Source organism: Colobus angolensis, unplaced genomic scaffold, assembly GCF_000951035.1.
Source record: "Colobus angolensis palliatus isolate OR3802 unplaced genomic scaffold, Cang.pa_1.0 Scaffold66, whole genome shotgun sequence".
NCBI lineage: Eukaryota > Metazoa > Chordata > Mammalia > Primates > Cercopithecidae > Colobus > Colobus angolensis.
In genome coordinates, this window is record NW_012120265.1 from 3651264 (window position 1) to 3671399 (window position 20136).

At 49.8% G+C, this 20136-nt stretch overlaps 1 protein-coding gene across 2 annotated transcripts in view; it reads left to right on the forward strand.

Annotated features, from left to right (window-relative positions):
• Window positions 1–20136, forward strand: part of GATAD2A (GATA zinc finger domain containing 2A) — a 128256-nt gene that overhangs the window by 37256 nt on the left and 70864 nt on the right. Inside the window, exons 1-3 of one of the 2 annotated variants that reach the window (XM_011925875.1) lie at window positions 8151–8181; window positions 8317–8612; window positions 15587–15675. The gene's annotated coding sequence lies outside the window, so the exon portion shown is untranslated. Of the gene's footprint in view, window positions 1–8150; window positions 8182–8316; window positions 8613–15586; window positions 15676–20136 lie in introns of those variants that run through there. The other variant, XM_011925874.1, reaches the window with a different exon arrangement.

A 20136-nucleotide genomic window follows, 5' to 3' on the forward strand; every position in this document is an offset into this window, starting at 1 on the left:
TTTTTTTTTTTTTTTTTTTTTTTTAAGATGGAGTCTTGTTCTGTCACCCAGGCTGGAGTGCAGTGGTGCGATCTCAGTTCTTTGCAACCTCCGCCTCCCAGATTTAGGTGATTCTTGTGCCTCAGCTGCCCGGATAGCTGGGATTACAGGCACAAGCCACCATGCCCAGCTACTTTTTGTATTTTAGTAGAGATGGGGTTTTGCCATGTTGGCCAGGCTGGTCTCGAATTCCTGACCTCAAGTGATCTACCTTCCTTGGCCTCCCAAAGTGCTGAGACAGGTGTAAGTCACCACCCCGGATGATGCCTACCTACATCTTTGGTAGAGGAAGTTTTTCCAGAGCCTTGGGAAGGATCTAATCCTAGACGGAGTTTCACCATGTTGGCCAGGCTGGTCTTGAACTCCTGACCTCACGTGATCTGCCTGCCTCGGCCTCCCAAAGTGCTGGGATGACAGGCGTGAGCCGTTGCGCCCAGCCCATCTTGACTTTTTTTTTTGAGATGGGGTCTTGCTCTGTCGCCCAGGCTGGAGTGCAGTGGCGCAATGTTGGCTCACTGCAAGCTCTGCCTCCCAGGGCCCCGCCATTCTCCTGCCTCAGCCTCCCAAGTAGCTGGGACTACAGGTGCCCGCCACCTTGCCTGGTTAATATATTTATATATTTTTTGATGTTTTTAGTAGAGACGGGGTTTCACCATGTTAGCCAGGATGGTCTCGATCTCCTGACCTCATGATCCCCCCCGCAACGGCCTCCCAAAGTGCTGGGATTACAGATGTGAGCCACTGCGCCCAGACACATCTTGACTTTTTTTAACCTTGGTTTTCTCCTCTGTCAGGTGTGGATATCTGCGGTAGTGCCTTGCGTGAAGTGCTGGTAATGGTGTGGGTTCCGTCGTGTGAAGGGTGGGTACGATGACAGTCCCTCGTGAGTGTGGGTATGATGACAGTACCTCGTTCTGTGGTTATGAGGATTAAATGAAATCAGGCATGTAACGTGTTGGCACATCGCCTGGCACCAAATAAAGAATTCAGTAATTGTTAGCCACCGTTTCCTCTTTCAGTAACAAAACCTCTTGTCAACATATTAGAGATGATTCTCTTGGTGTCCCCAAAGTTTTCAGAAGTGCACTTTCCTCTAGCAGTTTGTCTTTTTTTTTTTTTTTCCTTTTTGTGGAGAACGGGGTCTCGCTGTATTACCCAGGCAGGTCTCGCACTCCTGGGCTCAAGCTATCCTCCCGCCTCTGCCTCCCTGAGAGCTGGGATTACTGGCGTGAGCCACCGCGCCCGGCTCCTCTAGCAGTTTGAATCCAGGTGCCTGGCGGTGACTTTCTCAGTTGAGGGTCAGGCCCTCCCCTTCCTGCCCCAGCACTGCCCGATGGACACTGGGGGATGCCTGGACTGCGAGGATGCACGAGCAGCCCCATCCTGGGGACAGAGACATCCAGGGCCTGGCTCTCAGGCTGCATGTTAGTGCTGGCATAGGGGTTAGGTAGGGCCTGGATCTGTTTGAGGTGGCTTGAGATAGAGGAAGGGAGGGCCAGGGAGGTGAGGGCAGCAGGCCTCCTTGGAGGAAGAGAAGGCAGGAGGGTCCTCCGTAAGCCTGGTCCAGTGAAAGCCAGTTGAATGGATGAGTGAACTAACATCTCTGCCCCTATGGCCCTACCCTCCTCGCCCCTTCTGGCTTGTACTGTCCCTTAGCCTGTCCATACGAGTTTCCCAAGGGATGTCTTGCATGTAGGTTGGGTTGTCTAGGCAGCGCTGTGCTTCAGTGACACTTTGTGGTTGACTTGGGACCCTGACCACACTGAGAGCAGTGTGCTTCTCTGGGATGGATGGGTGGGTTCTCAAGGACCAACAGCTTAGAAGTGTGGAGGGTGGAGTGTGTGCTGGCCTTGTGTTTGCTGGCCTGCCCGCTGGCGTGAAGCCTGGTGTGTGCAGACACTCTACTGTGTGCAAGGGAAGAAAGACATCGTAGTCTGTTGGACGCGGGCTCTGTGTGGCAGAGTTCAGCCTCTTGTGGGGTCCCGTCTTACTCTGGGAGTGATGCAGGCGAAGTCTGCTGAGGGCCTAGCCTAAGGCTGCGTGGTCTGACATATTCTTCAGACCTTCTCTTTTTTTTTTTTTTTTTTTCTTTTTGAGACAGTCTCACTCTATTGCCCAGGCGGGAAGTATGCAGTGGTGCAATCTCAGCTCGCTGCAACCTCCCCATCCTGGGTTCAAGCAATTCTCCACCCCAGCCTACCGAGTAGCTGGGATTACAGGTGCCCGCCATCATGCCCAGCTAATTTTTGTATTTTTAGTACAGATGGGGTTTCACCATGCTGGCTCGGCTGGTGTTGAACTCCTGACTTCAGGTGATCTGCCCGCCTTGGCCTCCCAAAGTGCTGGGATTACAGGCGTGAGCCACCGCACCCAGCCAGACCTTATTTTAAGGCAGCGATTGTAGTGAAATTTACATTGTTCCTTATAACACATCAGCATTTTCATACTAAAGCTTCTTTCCAGCAAGGAAAATGCAGCTTGAGGCAGAAACAGCAAGCATATTTCAAGGCTCTGGGATTGCTTGCTTCCCACCGCAGGAGGCAGGCGTTTTGGCCTTTGCTATCTGACTCCTCTTGGAGCAGGGTTCCCCAGGTGCCAGCCCCCACCAGCACAGTTTTTCTCCCTGCTTGCTCCCTGGAAGCTGGCTGTTGGGCCACACAAGCAGAACTCCTCCTAGCTGGCAGGGCCCCATGTCCACCTGGCACCTCCTTTCCCCAAGCCTCAGTGTCCCTTCTGTGACATCTAAGACTTCAGGGAGGCGTTGCTTCCTCCATCTTGGCCTCAGTTTATCCTGTAAGGGCTGGGCGTGGTGGTGAGGACAGTTGACAGTTCTGTGAAACACTCTTGAGGAGCCGTTGCTGTTCTGGCATCTTCCAATCACACTTTTATTGTCTGATACTATGCATTGTCAAGGAGATGTCGAGTATGTGTACAGCCTTGCATTTCTCTATTCCTTTTTTTTTTGAGACAGAGTCTTGCTCTGTCGCCCAGGCTGGAGTGCAGTGGCCGGATCTCAGCTCACTGCAAGCTCCGCCTCCCGGGTTTACGCCATTCTCCTGCCTCAGCCTCCCGAGTAGCTGAGACTACAGGCGCCCGCCACCTTGCCCAGCTAATTTTTTGTATTTTTTAGTAGAGACGGGGTTTCACCAGGTTAGCCAGGATGGTCTTGATCTCCTGACCTCGTGATCCGCCCGTCTCGGCCTCCCAAAGTGCTGGGATTACAGGCTTGAGCCACCGCGCCCGGCCTCCTTTTTTTTTTTTTTGAGATGGAGTCTGGCTCTATCACCCAGGCTGGAGTGCAGTGGCACGATCTCGGCTCACTGCAAGCTCTGCCTCCTGGGTTCACACCATTCTCTTGCCTCAGCCTCCCAAGTAGCTGGGACTACAGGCACCCACCACCACGCCTGGCTAATTTTGTGTATTTTTATTAGAGATGGGGTTTCACTGTGTTAGCCAGGATGGTCTCGATCTCCTGAACTCGTGATCTGTCTGCTTTGGCCTCCCAAAGTGTTGGGATTACAGGCGTGAGCCACTGTGCCCGGACTTTTGTTTGTTTTTGAGAAAGGATTTCGCTGTCACCCAGGCTGACGTGCAGTGGCACAAAAATAGCTCACTGAAGCCTTGACTTCCTGGGCTCAAATGATCTTCCAACCTCAACCTCCCGAGTGGCTGGGATTGCAGGTGCGCACCACCACACCCAACTAATTTTAAAATATTTTGTAGAGATAGGGTCCCACTGTGTTGCCTAGGCTGGTCTCAAACGCCTGGGCTCAAAGACATCCTCCTGTCTTTGTCTCCCAAAGTGCTGGGGTTACAGGCATGAGGCACCACACTTGGCCCATTTCTCTCTTAATTGGCATATGCGGTGGCGACTGAGATTTGCTGATAGATGTTGCCATTGTTAATAGTTTCTTCGTTCATACTTTGCAGCATTTCAGTCATCACATGATTTTTGTGATGGCTGTGGTGCATCATCAGTTTGCAGCAGTGATGAAGCTTCTGGGACTAAGAACCAGCTTGTTGGCCTGGTCCTTGGGCAAGGCCCTGAGAGTCCTGGGCTGAATGCCCCCCTGCGCTGACCACGTGGCCTTAGCCAGGGCCATTGGTGCCATGGCATGGTTGGTGGATGGCTTCAGCCAAGTCTGAGAATTTACCGAATTGACTGTTTGATTTGGCAGCCGATGGTCAGAGAAATTCAATTCAATTCTGCCTCTTAGCAAAGGAAGCTTGGTGGATTTCTAGAATTCTGTGTTGTAGAGGGGGTGGGAGATGGCGTGAGCAGAATGAATGAGAAATGTGGGGGCTTGAGGTCTGCCAGGCCCTCCCACTTGCCCTAAACTGGACTTGGAGATGTCTGGAACGTTGTGGGTGGACAGCACTGACCTTGCTGCTTGGCCAGTTGTTCCCCAGCCACTCTGGATTTGGATCTAGGTGGACCCTATGGTATCCTAGAAACTACCTTTATCTTCTTTTCTTTGAAGAAACAGTGTCTCGCTCTGTCATCCTGGCCAGAGTGTAGTGGCATGATCATGGGTCACTGTAACCTTAAACTCCAGGGCTCAAGTGATCCTTCCACCTCAGCCTCCCGAGTAACTTGGGACTACAGGCGTGTACCACCACAGCCAGCTAGTTTTTAAATTTTTTATAGAAACAGGGTCTCACTAGTTTGCTAGGGCTGGTCTTAAACTCTTGGGCTCAAGTGATCCTCCCACCTCAGCCTCCCAAAGGGCTGGGATTACAGGCATGAGTCACGGTACATGGCTTCGTTAGTTTTTGTTGTTGTTGTTTTTGGTACAGGGTCTTGCTCTGTCGTCCAGGCTGGAGTGGGTCTTGCTCTGTGGTCCAGGCTGGAGTGCAGTGGCGTGATCTTGGCTCACTGCACCCTCCACCTCCCAGGCTCAAGTGATTCTCCCGCCTCAGCGTCCTGAGTAGCTATGACCATGGGCATGAGCCAGCCTGCCCAGCTAATTTTTGTATTTTTTTGTAGAGACTGAGTTTTGCTCTTTTGCCCAGGCTGGTCTTGAACTCCTGAGATCAAGAGGTCCGCCACCCCCCCCTCTGTCTCTCAAAGTGCTGGGATTACAGGTGTGAGACACTGCCCCTGGCCTCCACTGAGTTTTTAAATTTTTTGTAGAGATAGGGGTCTCTCTATGTTGCTCAGGCTGGTCTCAAACTCCTGGCCTCAAGTGATCCTCCTGCCTCGGCCTCCCAGAGTGCTGGGATTACAGGCATGGGCCATCATGCCTGGCCTGGGGCTTTACTTTTGACCCTGTGACACACCTGTGGTTGGGGTCTGGGGCCTCAGAGGCAGTGACTGTGCTGTGCATTGGTGAAGGAAGCATCCTCACCTTTCCAGGAGGTTGCCCATATGACAGGTTAGGTGTTCCTGCTTGAAAACCAAACTTGAGCTGGGTGTGGTGGCTTGTGCTTGTAATCCCAGCACTTTGGGAGGCTGAGGCAGGAGGATTACTTGAAGCTAGGAGTTTGAGACCATCCTGGACAACATAGTGAGATCCCATCTCTACAAAAAATAAAAAAGGTGTGGTGCAGTCAGTGACACCTATAATCCCATCCCTTTTGGAGGCCAAAGTGGGAGGATTGCTTGAGGCCAGGAGTTCGAGACTATCCTGGGCAACAATTAAAAAAACAAAAGAAAACAAAAAAACCCAAATTTGAGAAAACTTGCCATAAGAATAGAGTAACTGGAGGTTTTATTTCTTGGCATGAAGTGAACAAAACTCAGCCACTGACTGTAAAACTAATATAATTGGTTGAAACATTGCAGTGTGGGGAGGCTACTTGGGTGGCAATTTGTTGGGGATAAGGCTGGCTGTCATCAGAACCTTCTGTGGGCATTCTCCTACGATGGAGGCAGTGTCTTCTGCCAGATGGAGCCTTTTGGGATCTTCCCAAATTTTTCTGTTTTGACTGGTCCTGGTCATTCAGCTGTTCCCCCCATCTCCCCTTTATTAGAGTCATCCCAAGAGGACTCTGTGCTTTGTGGTCACAGGTCACACAGGTGCATGTGCAAAGGAGACGGCCTGTTTAGAGGTGAACGAGGTGGGAGCCCTAGATTGTTGTTTACCCCCTTTCCCCTTACTCTATTCAGGAGCACTTGACCAAGCCATAATTAGCGTGCTTTGCACATTTCCAATCTGAAATGATTGGCAAAGAAATGCCTGCTCTCTTGTTCCAGTTGGGTACCTCAGGCAGGGTCACTGGGCATTTTGTTTTTCACCCAGCATCTGTGGACTCAGCCATACACTGGCCTGGCGGACAGCTCCCCAGTGCAGCAACTCCCATGGACCTGGCTCAGTCTACAGGGTAGGCAGGCTTGGAGCTCAGAAGTTGACGGGGGATATAGTGGTTTTCTTTTTCTTTCTTTTTTTTTTTTTTTTCTGAGATAAGGTCTGGCTCTGTCGCCCAGGCTGGACTGCAGTGGCTCAATGTCTCCTCACTGCATCCTTCACCTCCTGGGCTTAAGGTATCTTCTCATCTCAGCCTCTAATGTAGCTGGGACTACAGGTGCTCTGCTACGCCTGGCTAATTTTTGTATTTTTTGTGGGGATGGGGTTTTGCTATGTTGCCCAAGCTGGTCTCAAACTTGTGAGCTCAAGCAATCCATCCACCTTGTTCTCCCAAAGTGCGGGATTACAGGCATGAGCCACTACACCTGGCCCCAGCAGACATAGTGGTTTTCTTTTTAATGACATTAATTAGTAGGGGCACTATGGGTGGGTTGTCTGGAGTCTCCCTTGTCTAGAGTTAGATGTGATGGGAGCTCAGGGCTCATACCCAGCTGTGGGTCCATATAAGGCTCCCTGTGTCTAGCTTGGGTGCTCCAGGAAGTGGATTTGGGATGTCTCTGGCTTCTATTACACAAACTTAGAGGAAAAGTTTGTGCCCTCGAGCTAGTCCATCTCCATTCACACAACAAGCATTTCTTGGCTTATGGCTGTGAGACAAGGCTAGAGTCCCCGGGAGGTAGAGTTCTTCTGCAGCTAAGAGCTGGGATCAGGCTGGCAGACTTGTCCATCTGTGGCATAATGTGTGGATGCTGCTGTTATCTCACCATTCCTTGTGTTTCCAGTGCTTTTTATTTTTTATTTTTTTGAGACAGAATCTTGCTCTGTTGTCCAGGCTGGAATACAGAGATGCAATCTCAGCTCACTGCAACCTCCACCTCCTGGGTTCCAGTGATTCTTGTGCCTCAGCCTCCCGAGTAGCTAAGACTACAGGCACCACCACCACCCCCGGCAAATTTTTTTTTTTTGTATTTTTAGTGGAGATGGAGTTTCACTATGTTGCACAGGCAGGTCTCGAACTTCTGGCCTCAAGCCATCCACCCGCCTCAGCCTCCCAAAGTGCTGGGATTACAGGCGTGAGCCGCTGTGCTAGCCTCCAGTGCTTTCTTTGTGCAGCTTTTTTGGGAAACTGAGGGAAGGACTAGTTGATAGTGAAGCACGTCAGGGGCATGGCTGAGCTGGGGAGCAGAATTTCAGAACCATGCTTTGTTTGGCGCCATGGGTATACCAGGCTCACGGCTTTTTTTCTGTACACGCTTTGGCCCCAAAGGGTGAGTGATGTGTGTGGCTCTGCCTTGAGGACATTATGCTGAGTAAGAGAAGTCAGGCTCAAAAAGACACACTTATGATTGCAGCTATATGAGGTTGGTAGACTCTCAAATTCTTAAAGACAGAAGGAGGAAGTGGGGTTGCCAGGGGTTGGGGGCAGGGAGATGAGAGTGAGTATTTAATGAGGATAGAGTTTCAGCTGGGGAAGATGGAAAAGTTCTGGAGATGGAAGGATGATGGTTGCACAACAGTGTGACTGCACCTAATGCCACTGAACTGTGCACTTAAAATGGTTTAGCTGTAAATTTTGTGTACGTTTTACCACAAAAAAATTGAACCTTTCTGAATTCAGAAATACTCTATACCTTTATGACAGATTGTATTCTGTCCTCTCAGAATTAGCTTGGCGACAAAGGGACAAAGGCACACACACTCATTGCCTACCTTGTGCTAAGTACTGCGGGGTTAAAAAATTGCACGTGGTTCTAGAAGTCTCTTAATGACATCATCTTGGGATCACAGTGTTGGAATGCGGGTATTCTATAGGTTTTCTTCAGTCCCTGGACAGGTGGGGTGATCCTAGGACCGCTGAAATCTTTAGGGGATTTAGGGAGAAACAGTGTCCAGGAACATCTGAGGTCTCTGTTCCCATGCATTGCTTGGGGATTGAAGGTATTTCTTTCTTTTCTTTTCTTTTTTTGAGATGGAGTCTCATTCTGTCGCCGGGCTGGAGTGCAGTGGCGTGATCTTGGCCCACTGCAGTCTTTGCCTCCCGGGTTCAAGCGATTCTCTTGCCTCAGCCTGCTGAGTAGCTGTGACTACAGGCGTGTGTCACGACACCCAGCTAATTTTTGTATTTTTGTAGAGACATTTTTAGTATTTTTAGGGTTTCACCATGTTGGCCAGGATGGACTCGATCTCCTGACCTCGTGATCCACCTGCCTTGGCCTCTCACAGTGCTGGGATTACAGGTGTGAGCCACTGTGCCCAGCCTTGAAGGTATTTCTTGTTTTCCTGTATCTGTTTGTCAGTGAGTTTCCTTTAATACAGTAGTGTGTTGGTATTTTTATTTTTATTTTGAGATCAGTTTCTAGATCTTCAGTATTAAGGGAGAAATCATTTCCTCTTTTGTTCTTGTGACATTTTCTTCTGGTGTCCTTTAATACTGCAACACATCAGGCATCTGCAATACTAAACACTTAAATGTATCAGACACTTCCTAAGGCCTCAGCATCATCTACACGTAGACATTTAGTCTCTGGGCATTTAAGATCTGCGGTCAATAGGTAGTTTAGGACTGCTGTGTGCACTGCCCAGGCGGCTGCTGGGAGCCTGGGTGGAAACAGTAAGAGGAGCATCCAGACAGAGGTGGGAATATTTTGAGGAACGACATTAATCATAGTAATAAAAGAAAGAAGTAGTTGCTTCTGTTTGAGAAGCTTCCTGGTGCCAGGGCCTGTCGCTGGGTTCTCAGGATGGTCTGGAGACCTGAGGGGAGTTCCAGGCAGCCAGGCAGGCTCCCTGGGAGGGCATTGGGCCCACTGTTGAACTGCCGGAGAGCCAGACTGGGCAGAATGTGCTAGGAGGAAGCTCGTGAGCATTTGGGATGGTTTGGAGGGAGACCTGGAGTGCCAAGGAGGGAGGCAGGTGTGGTGGTGGAGTCTGAACTTTCCAGAGGGCAGGACTCTGGACCCACATGAGAACTGTGAGTGGGGGTTTTAGGGTGGGACCCAGCCTCTGCCATAAGAAAGGAGATGGGGAGTGCAGAGTGTGGGCGCCACTGACACTGGGGCAGCTTTCAATTCTCAGTGGTGGCCCGAGGGAAGCCCTTCAGACACAGGGTCCCCAAAGCTCCCCAAATAGCATGCCAGGGGTGGGGCAGGAGGGGGTGTTGGTCCCACCCCGAAGCCCTGGACTCACCCCAGGGGCTGTGCACGTGGCTGTGGTCTTGCCTATCTCCATGTGGCTTCTTCCTGGCACTGATTCACTATTTTAGTTAAAGACAGCATTTGTACTTTTTTTTTTTGCCTCCTGCCAGTGGTAGAAACTTCTTCGTTGGGTCCTGACAACTTGTGGAGGTCCCCATTTTGTAGTCTCCTCCTCCGTGCCCATTTGGGTGTTGGATGCGGTGATGCGCAAGCACCCTGTGTCCATGGAGCATGGAGCCTTTGGGAAGTGGCATGCTCGATTTCAAGTAGCAAGTTTTAGCAAAAAGTTCCAGCATAGTGGTCCATGGTAAGGGGCTGGTGGGGAGAGCTTGCCTGAGTAACAGGTGTTTGAACTCAAAGAATGGCCGGGCGCGGTGGCTCAAGCCTGTAATCCCAGCACTTTGGGAGGCCGAGACGGGCGGATCACGAGGTCAGGAGATCGAGACCATCCTGGCTAACACGGTGAAACCCCGTCTCTACTAAAAAAATACAAAAACTAGCCGGGTGAGGTAGCGGGCGCCTGTAGTCCCAGCTACTCCGGGAGGCTGAGGTAGGAGAATGGCGTGAACCCGGGAGGCGGAGCTTGCAGTGAGCTGAGATCCAGCCACTGCACTCCAGCCTGGGGGACAGAGCGAGACTCCGTCTCAAAAAAAAAAAAAAATGAACTCAAAGAATGGGTGGGAGCTAGGAGGGGCTCTCCTGGCCATGGGAATGGTGTGTGCAAAGGCCTGGCACAGGGAGTAGGCAGGCGTGCTGGGTCTGAGGAATCGAGAAGAGGCCAGGTGGTTGGAGCGGGAGCATGGAACTCGTATTCTTCTTCACGTGCATGTAACTCATTTGCAGCTGAAGTGGGCTGAGCCTTGAAGGACGTGGTGAGATGCTGTGATGCTGGGGGGACCTGGGAAATTAAGAAGGGCTGTGCTGGTTCATTATGGGCAGAAGATGGTGGAAGTGGAAGACAGCCAGTACATGCCTTAGGCTGCTGCTGTCTCCTCCCTCGAGGAGGCTGTGGTTCCCATAGCTAAGGGAGGAGACAGGCAGGGGCAGACCAGGGGCCTACAACATGTACTGGCTGTCACCCTAATGGGAATCTCAGTTTGAGAGCAGAGGTGGGAACTCCAGCCTCCAGTGCCAGCTCTGGTTGCCAGGGATGGGCTTGTGTGACCAACCTCACGATTGGCTCTTGGTTCTCCCGGGGCTGATTCTCCACATCTCTAGTCTGCCAAGCCATACTCTTCCCCACAGAGGGTTGATGGGGCCCTGTGCCTTGGGGAGAGCGGGGACTGCTCAGGGACCTACCTGAACACCTCACTGTGCCTCTCCCCTGACTTCTTGGCAGCAGCTTGCTGCTGTGGCTAGGGCTACCTCTGTCTTTTTACTGAGTAGCTCATCGGGCACAGTTTCCTCCTGATCTGCCTTCAGATCTCAGTATTGGAATTTGGGCCTTACTGTCTCTGTTGTTGTAGGTGGAAACAGCCATAGACAAGTGTGTTCTCAAGTACTGACATGGCTGTTTCCCAGAAATACTTTATTTACTAGGACAGGTGGCAGGCAGTAGTATGCTGACCCCAGACTGGAAAACTGGATCTGTGACCCCTGCTAATTCTCCAGCCAGCCAGCACGTAGTATAGTAGCCTGACTTCTGGGCTTCCTCAGGATGATCTGCTGTTGCCTTGCTTCAGTTTTTTCTTTTCTGATTGAGCTGGGGACTTCCCCACATTGATAGTTTGGTGGGACCATTAGCAGAGAGGGTCTGGGTGACGCTGTGAAGGGGGCATTCAGTTTGTGCAGGACTTAGGAGGGGGCGGGAGAAGGTGAATGATGGTGTTAGGTTTCACCTTGGATATTGTTGGTCATGTCATGTTCCCAGGATTGAACTGGAGCCAAGCTGTAAGTCTTTGGGTGCAGAACTAGTTGAAAAATTCTAGAGACAGCACAAGTGTTTGGTGACTAAAGATGGTGATAGGTCAGTGGGTCTGGGCCCAGGGAAGGGACAACGGGGCTTCCTGGGGGCACCTGGTAAAGCCCAGGCTTCCCGATCAGGTGCTGACAGCCCTGTACTGACAACCTCTGTACCCATGGCTGGTACAGAGACATCATCACTGTACCAGCCATGGGTGCCACAACCCCAGCATCCCCATAGAACTGGAGTTCCCCAGGTAGTGGCCAGTGTCAGGCCATGTGTCCTTCCCTCAAATTAAAAGGACCTCGCTTGCCTGAGCTTGAGAGGATAAAATGGCAAGAAAGGACTTCTGTTGCCCAAAGTGTAGTGACTTGATTTCATGTAAATTGCCATAGCTACCTTCTCACCAAGGCTGATCTTCCCTGCTTTGGGTGGGTTGTAGGGTAGGGTTGTGTGTGTGTAGTACCCAGGTGCAAGGTCAAAGCCAAACCATAATGATTTATCAAGGGAGTGGAAGAGTCACTTATGAGCTGGTAATTGTGCACTTAAGGGTTACTTGATACTGCTTTAAATGTATGGGTTGGAAATAAAAACAGTAAAAGCTCTCTGAACCCAGCCAGTGCAGGATGGATGGCAAAACAGTCCAAATGATAGATTAGTGGAAAGTGATTACAGTGTACTTTCTTTTTTTTTTTTATTTTTTTATTTTTTTTTATTTTTTATTTTTTGAGACGGAGTCTTGCTCTGTCGCCCGAGCTGGAGTGCAGTGGCCGGATCTCAGCTCACTGCAAGCTCCGCCCCCCAGGTTTACGCCATTCTCCTGCCTCAGCCTCCTGAGTAGCTGGGACCACAGGCGCCCGCCACCTCGCCCGGCTAGTTTTTTGTATTTTTAGTAGAGACGGGGTTTCACCGTGTTAGCCAGGATGGTCTCGATCTCCTGACCTCGTGATCCGCCCGTCTCGGCCTCCCAAAGTGCTGGGATTACAGGCTTGAGCCACCGCGCCCGGCTACAGTGTACTTTCAAGAAATGCCGCTAGTTGTGATCATGCTGAGTGGTCTTCTGCTTGGTCTCCTCGTTTGTGAATCTTGCACTGATCGTATTGCGGGGCTGCTGCAGTGGGCTCCTCAGATCGGCCTCTTCTCCTTCAGGATTAAACTACCTCTGCTTGTCCATTCAATAAATATTTATTAAGTGGCCTGGTGCGGTGGCTCACACCTGTAATCCCAGCACTTTGGGAGGCTGAGGCGGGTGGATCACACGGTCAGGAGTTCGAGACCCGTGTGGCCAATATGGTGAAACCCTGTCTCGACTAAAAATACAAAAATTAGCTGGGTGTGGTGGTACGTGCCTGTAGTCCCAGCTGCTCGGGAGGCTGAGGCAGGAGAATTGATTGAACCCAGGAGGCAGAGGTTGCAGTGAACTGTGATCGCGCCACTACACTCTAGCCTGGGCAACAGAGCCAATATGGGCTCAGGTGATCCTCCCACCTCAACTTCGAAAGTAGCTGGGACCACAGGTGCACGCCACCACACCCAGCTAATTTTTAAAATTTTTTTGTGGAGATGGGGTTTTGCCATATTAGCCAGACTGGTCTTGAACTCCTGAGCTTAATTGTTCTGCCTGCCTTGACCTCCCAAAGTGCTGGAATTACAGGTGTGAGCCACTGTGCCTGGCCTTCTTTCATTTTTCTTGTTGTTTCATTGTAGGTTCTTTATCCTTAAGTATTTCACCTTTTTTGTGCTAATGTAAATGACTTTTTTCAGGTTTTGAGTTCTGATTGACTGGTGCCTGTGTGTAGAAACACAGCTGATTTTATATATATAGACCCTGATCCTGCAACAGATCCTCCAACAGCACAGGACACCTGCTTCTGAGGCTTTCCACCCTTGGGGCAGAGAGGCCTCGGATTGGCAGATACAAAATAATTAGGACTAATGCTACTCATTGGGTTTCTCAGCCTGAGTGGGGCTAAAAAGAGTGGCAGAAAGGGTTCTTCCTGAGGAGCTAGCCCTGTGCCTCATTTAGGAGGTGCCCAGAGGTCTTTCCATGGAGTTCACCGGTGTTGTGTTGTCCCCTGTCATTTTTGCAAGTTCTCCTGTGGGAGTGTTTCTTGCCATCCATCAGCTGTGAATTGCTGTGAACCCAGTTTAAAAATAAAGGTTTCATATCAGAGCAAGCTCCTGGTAGTCATGTGGGTGCAAAGAATGACAACAGAAGTGATGTTGACACTATTTGGCAAGTACAACTGACAGAACTGCTTGGGAGTCTAGGATTTGGCTGATTCCTAAGGTTCAGCCTCTGACCCACAGCCCTGGACGTCTGACGTCACAAAACGGAAGTGGAAGTCCGAAGTATTCTCTCTATGACCTTGGAAGAGAAGTTCCTGAACACTGTTGAGCCTTAGTTTTCCTGTCTGTAAGATAGGCAGCCTCTTCCTCTCTGGACAGCATCCCATGGGGATGACCATGACCTTTGGTTTTGGAGGTGAAGCCCTCTCAGTCTGGAGGGTGAAGTCTGCCCATTCCCAGGCACATCATGCCCTCATCTTGAGGATAAACCTAGTACTGCCTCCACCAGGAATGGTGGCTGGTTTCCCTGGGGTCCATGACAGAGAACATGATAGTGGGGAGGTTACATTTGGAGAATGAGACCTGGGTGAACCCTGGGTGCTGCCTGTGTGCTCTGTGACCCTGGGCAAGTTCCTGAAGATCAAACATATCAGATCCCTTATCTGTAAAATGGGCATGATCCAGGAACCTGCCTCTGTGGTTGCCTTGGAGATTCAGAGATGCTATGTGAGCACAGTATCTGGAACTAAGTACCTATTAAATGCTAGGTGTTACTGTTTCTGGGTTGTTTTTTGAGACAGGGTCTCACTTTGTCGCCCAGGTTGGAGTGCAGTGGTGGGATCTTGGTTCACTGCAGCCTCAACCTCCCGGGCTTAGGTGATTCTTCCACCTCAGCCTCCCAAGTAGCTGGGACCACAGGCACACACCACCACACCTGTCTAAGTTTTGTATTTTTTTTTTTTTTTTTTTGAGGCGGAGTCCCGCTCTGTCGCCCGGACTGGAGTGCAGTGGCCAGATCTCAGCTCACTGCAAGCTCCGCCTCCTGGGTTTTACGCCATTCTCCTGCCTCAGCCTCCCGAGTAGCTGGGACTACAGGCGCCCGCCACCTCGCCCCCGCCACCTCGCCCGGCTAGTTTTTGTATTTTTAGTAGAGACGGGGTTTCACCGTGTTAGCCAGGATGGTCTCGATCTCCTGACCTCGTGATCCGCCCGTCTCGGCCTCCCAAAGTGCTGGGATTACAGGCTTGAGCCACCGCCCCCGGCCAAGTTTTGTATTTTTTTGTGGAGACAGAGTTTCACCATGTTGCCCGGACTGGTCTCAAACTGCTAGGCTCAAGCAGTCATGCCTTGGCCTCTCAAAGTGTTGGGACTACAGGCGTGAGCCACTGTACCTGGCCTATTTCTGTTTTTAATGTCATTACTATTATAATAAAACCTTGGGCCGGGCACGGTTGTTCGTGCCTGTAATCCTAGCCCTTTGGGAGGCCGAGGTGGGTACATTGCCTGAGGTCAGGGGTTTGAGACCAGCCTGGCCAACATGGTGAAACCCCATCTCTACTAAAAATACAAAAATTAGCCGGGCATAGTGGTGGGCACCTGTAGACCCAGCTACTCTAGAGGCTGAGGCAGGAGAATCGTGTGAACGTAGAGGGCAGAGGTTGCAGTGAGCCGAAATTGTGCCACCTCATTCCAGCCTGGACATAAGAGTGAAACTCCATCTGGGTGGGGCAGGGGCAGGAAACTTGAGCCATTTATCTGTATTCAGTAGTTGAAAGACAAAAATAATTGTATTTCATCATGTAGTTGCTTTTTATGTCACCATCTGTATTGGTGAAGACAGTGTCTGGGATGTTGGTGTTTATTGGTTAGCACTATATTGTTTCATACCTCAGAGATTAGCAGAAATTTGTTTCCTCCTTCTGTACCTGTTGTGGAAGGTAGCTGAGGCAAAACTCTGGAAATCTGAAATTTTGCTATGTAATTCCAGAGGTTAGAGACATTTTAGAAATGCCAGTATGTTCCAGAAACCTTCCTTGGAAACACAGTGTTTCTTTCTCTGTCCTTTACTTTAGGTTGGTCAGCACGTTATCTCAAGTAGCCTTTTGACGTCGCTGTGGCCATGGCCAACTGGTAGGACCACCACCCCATACCCCGAAGCCAGGTGAGTGCTTGGGGTATAGTGTCTGTGGAGTGAAGGTTCCACGCATTTAGCAGGCTTCGGTCAGCTTCTTGGATACTTTAAACTGAGTGCTGCTTCAGCCACCTGCTGGAGAAGATGGAGGGAGGCAGGCCCTCTGGGATTGCACACTGCGCCATCTGTATCGGGCTGCCTGGCCCTTCCTTTCAGGTCTCAGGGAAAAAGAAACCATTCTAATTGGTCATTCATTTGAAAACCCTAGGTCTAAATAAGATGAGCCTGTCCTCTCTGAGGGGCAGGGGCAGAGGATAATCCTGGCCAGTGGCCTTTGCCCTCTGGCCGTTCCCATGATTTCCCAACACTGATAGATGCCGTTAGATTTTTTCCTTAATCACCGCGAAGCCCAGGGGCCCCTACTGGTTCTTGGAGCTGGTTGCCCTTACCTTACCTGGAGAAGAATGCAAAACTGAAAGATGTCTTAGAACTTGGAGGCAGTCCCTGGGTCAGCTGCTCCATTTGATAGACAGGGACACACATGGGCTAGAGTTGACAGGTGACTTGCCTAGGGGTTCATGCCCCATCGAACAGGATCTTGCCACGCAGTGTGAGATGTGGCCACTGTGCTGACCATGGCATAGAACAAGTGTTGCAATCAGTTTTGTGAGGTTTCAGCTCTTTTCTTCATATGGCAAGAAAATCTGGGCATGGGCAGGTGATTCGATTGTCAGGAAAACATTTCCAGAACGTCCTCCAAACAAAACGAAACTTTCCTGATGCTTACATTTTTGTTTTTTATGTTTTGAGACAGGGTCTCACTCTGTCACCCAGGCTGGAGTATAATGGCATAATCATAGCTCACTGCAGCCTCGAACTCCTGGGCTCAAGCTATCCTCCCCGTCTCAGGCTCCTGAATAGCTGGGAATACAGGTGTGTGCAACCACAACCAGCTAATTTTTGTATTTTTTGTAGAGACGGAATTTGCTGTGTTGCCCAAGCTGGTCTTGAACTCCTGGCCTCAAGCAAGTCCGCTTTGGCCTCCCAAAGTATTGGGCATACAGGCAAATTACACCCTCAAAACTTTTTTGGGGGGTGTAATTTGCATACCATACAAGTCACTCATTTAAAGTTTGCAATTCAGTTTTTTAAATATATTCAAGAGTTCTACAACTACCACATTTATTTAATTCCAGAACATTTTCTTTACCTCAAAAGGAAACAGCATGGTCATTTGCAGTCATTCCTCATCTTCCCCCCTCTCCTTTCTCCTGATGACCTCTAATCCACTTTCTGTCTTTGTTGATTTGCCTGTTGTGGACATTTATTGTAAGTGGACTCTTAACACTTGTGTAAGTGGCCTTTTGGGTCTGCCTTCTGTTAGTCAGCATGTTTTTGAGGTTCATCCACATTGTAAGCATGAATCAGTGCTTCCTTCTTTTTTATGGCTGAATGATACTCCATTACATGGATGAACCACATTTTGTTTATCCATTCATTCATTGATGGACATTTGAGTTGTTTCTACTTTTTTAGTTATTGTGAATAGTGCTGCTTTTAACATTCGTGTACAAGCTTTTGTTTGAATACCTGTGTTGCGTTCTTCTTAGTATATACCTAGGGGTGCAGTTACTGGATCATATAATAACTTTCTGTTTTTCAGGAATTACCAGACTGTTATCCATGGTGTCTGCACTGTTTTATGTTCCCTCACACTTATACAGGGCTCTCAAAGCTCTTTGGAGACAAGTTCGGACTCTTAAGTCTGTGCCAATTTCCTACAGAGAGTTGAGACTTGTCAGAGCCTATTACTTGGTGCTGTTATGCTGTAACTACTATTTGGGAGATGTCAGGCATTAACAGAGACAGAGAGGAGGACTAGGGATTCAGAGTCGCAAAGCCACATAGCTGTCATCATGTTTGCTCACCTCCTTTTTGGAGAAAGGGTCTTGCTCTGTCACCCAGACTGGAGTGCAGTGGTGTGTTCATGGCTCACTGAAGCCTCAACATCCTGGGCTCAAGCGATCTTCCCACCTCAGCCTCCCAAGTAGCTGGGACTACCGGGTGTGGGCCACTGTGCCCAGCTTGAGCTCATCTCCTTTGTTGAGGGGTAAGCACCCACAGCCAGCCCAGGGAAGCAAGCGACTGCCTCTTGTCCTGCAGCCCAGGGCATTGTCTGAGGGCAGCAGGGCTGGCTTTGGTTTCTCCCAGACCCCAGGTGGGGTACCCACCCCTCTGCCTTGGCCCTTTCTTAACTCAGAAGCACATGGTCTGAGCAGTAGGTACTTGTTTAGTGAGTAAATGAATGGAGGAGACCTCCTTCTTCTCTGTTGCCAGCCAGCAGGGAAGACCTAGCCATAGCATTCAGGCAGTCAGTTTGGGAGTTCACAAGGGAATTTCCAGAGGTCGCCCCAGGTTTTCCTTTGACCGACCTGTGCTTGAAGGGACTTGATAGAAGATAGAAAAGCACGGTCTATAAACAATCGTGGCACACAATGCCTAGTGGTCAAACAGGCAGAAGCCACCCTTGAGTAATTATTTCTTCAGGATTTATAAATGTGTCAGCTTGTATGCACTTTTTGTTGTGGATGTGTAAGACAGCCCAGCATATTGATTGATTTTAGGTTTTCTTCACAAAATGCAAGTTTCACCTACTCTTGGGTGTGTCTCACTCAGCACCAGCCCACACTTGCTTTCATTGGAAATTATGGACTGTGATCGGCTGGACTGTCCCCATTCCTGTCACCCAGAACCACGTGAGCATGGTGGAGGGAGCAGGGCTGGAGGAGGGCTGGCCCTCGGTGTGCCCAGCAGCTCCTTCCCGTGCCTGAGGCACACAGTCTACACACAACACCCACTTGTGTGTACATTTATTCTTGCGGGCACAGGGGCAGTCTTGCCTGCTCGTGGACTTGGTGTCTGCCCTTGAATTTGGCCTGTCAGATCCTCTTTGTTAAACAGGCACACACTGCCTAGTGTTTGGTGTTAAGGATCAAAAATGGGTGTGACCATGGAAAATCAGATTGCATCACAGGACAGGTAATGCACATGGGCCTTGACCAAGATGTGAATGATGTGCAGTCTTTCTGATATAAGAATCCTGCACGTTGGAGCACCATCAAGACATTTCTGACCTTTCAATTGGCAAGCACCTGGAGTAGACACTGTTCTAGTGGTGTGAGTCAGGTAGTGCCATGGTAGTTGCTTCTGGAATTCACACCTCCTCTCGGGTATTTGCAACATCTAGCGAAAGGACAAGTGGCCAGGCGCAGTGGCTCACACCTGTAATCCCAGCACTTTGGGAGGCTGAGGCAGGTGGATCATTTGAGGTTAGGAGTTCAAGACCAGCCTGGCCAACTAGGCGAAACCCCATCTTTACTAAAAGTACAAAATTAGCGGGGTGTGGTGGTGCATGCTTGTAATCCCAGTTACCCGGAAGTCTGAGGCAGGAGAATCCCTTGAGCCTGGGAGGCGGAGGTTGCAGTGAGCCAAGATCATGCCACTGCACTCCAGCATGGGTGACAAAGTGAGACCCTATCTCAAAGAAACAGAAAAACAAAGACATGTGTTTACTCTTTGCTCCAGCAAATCCACTTCTGGAAATGTGTCCCAAACATGGTTAGAAATAAGGAAGGATTGTGACAAGGATTGCGTTCATTACAACACTCCAGAAACAAACAAAGCTGGGAATGACTTAGATGTGTCAGTGGCTGGACTGGGCAACTCGTGGCGTTGGCTCTGCCTACAGGGTGGTGCCTGAGCCCCTGAGTGAAGGGAAGAGTAGGTGATGTCTTCATTTGTGGTAGTGACAGGATTTCTAGTTGAAATGACAAGCAGAAAAAAGAACAATGTAAAGGAAGAAGAGATGGAGTGTGCTTGTCACTTACTTAAGGAAAGGTAGGGGGATTTGCTTATCTTTTATTTTTACAAACCATAAAGGAACCGCATGGTCACCTTCAGGAGAAGGGATGGAGAGGGCACTGGAGCACTGGGAGACTTCTTCACGTGTCCTTTCTTTGTAGCATCATGTACAGGCTTTACATAATTATAAAACAAAAGCCAAGTGGTGGCAGTGGAGGGGGAAGCAATCCCTTAAGAACCAAAGACAAAAATGAATGAATCTAGGTGCATGTCAGTTGTGACACACATTGGTGACTTAACCTCTTAGGACTTATTTCTGATAACTTTAAAACATAGTAGTTTGACTGTAAATGTTTTAGCAAGATATCCAATAGGGGCAAACAAATTTCTTTCTTTCTTTCTTTCTTTGAGACAGTCTCGCTCTGTCACCCAGGCTGGAGTGCAGTGGCGCAGTCTTGGCTCACTGCAAGCTCTGCCTCCTGGGTTCACACCATTCTCCTGCCTCAGCCTCCTGAGTAGCTGGGACTACAGGCATCCGCCACCACGCCTGGCTAATTTTTTGTATTTTTAGTAGAGACGGGGTTTCACCGTGTTAGCCAGGATGGTCTCGATCTCCTGACCTCGTGATCC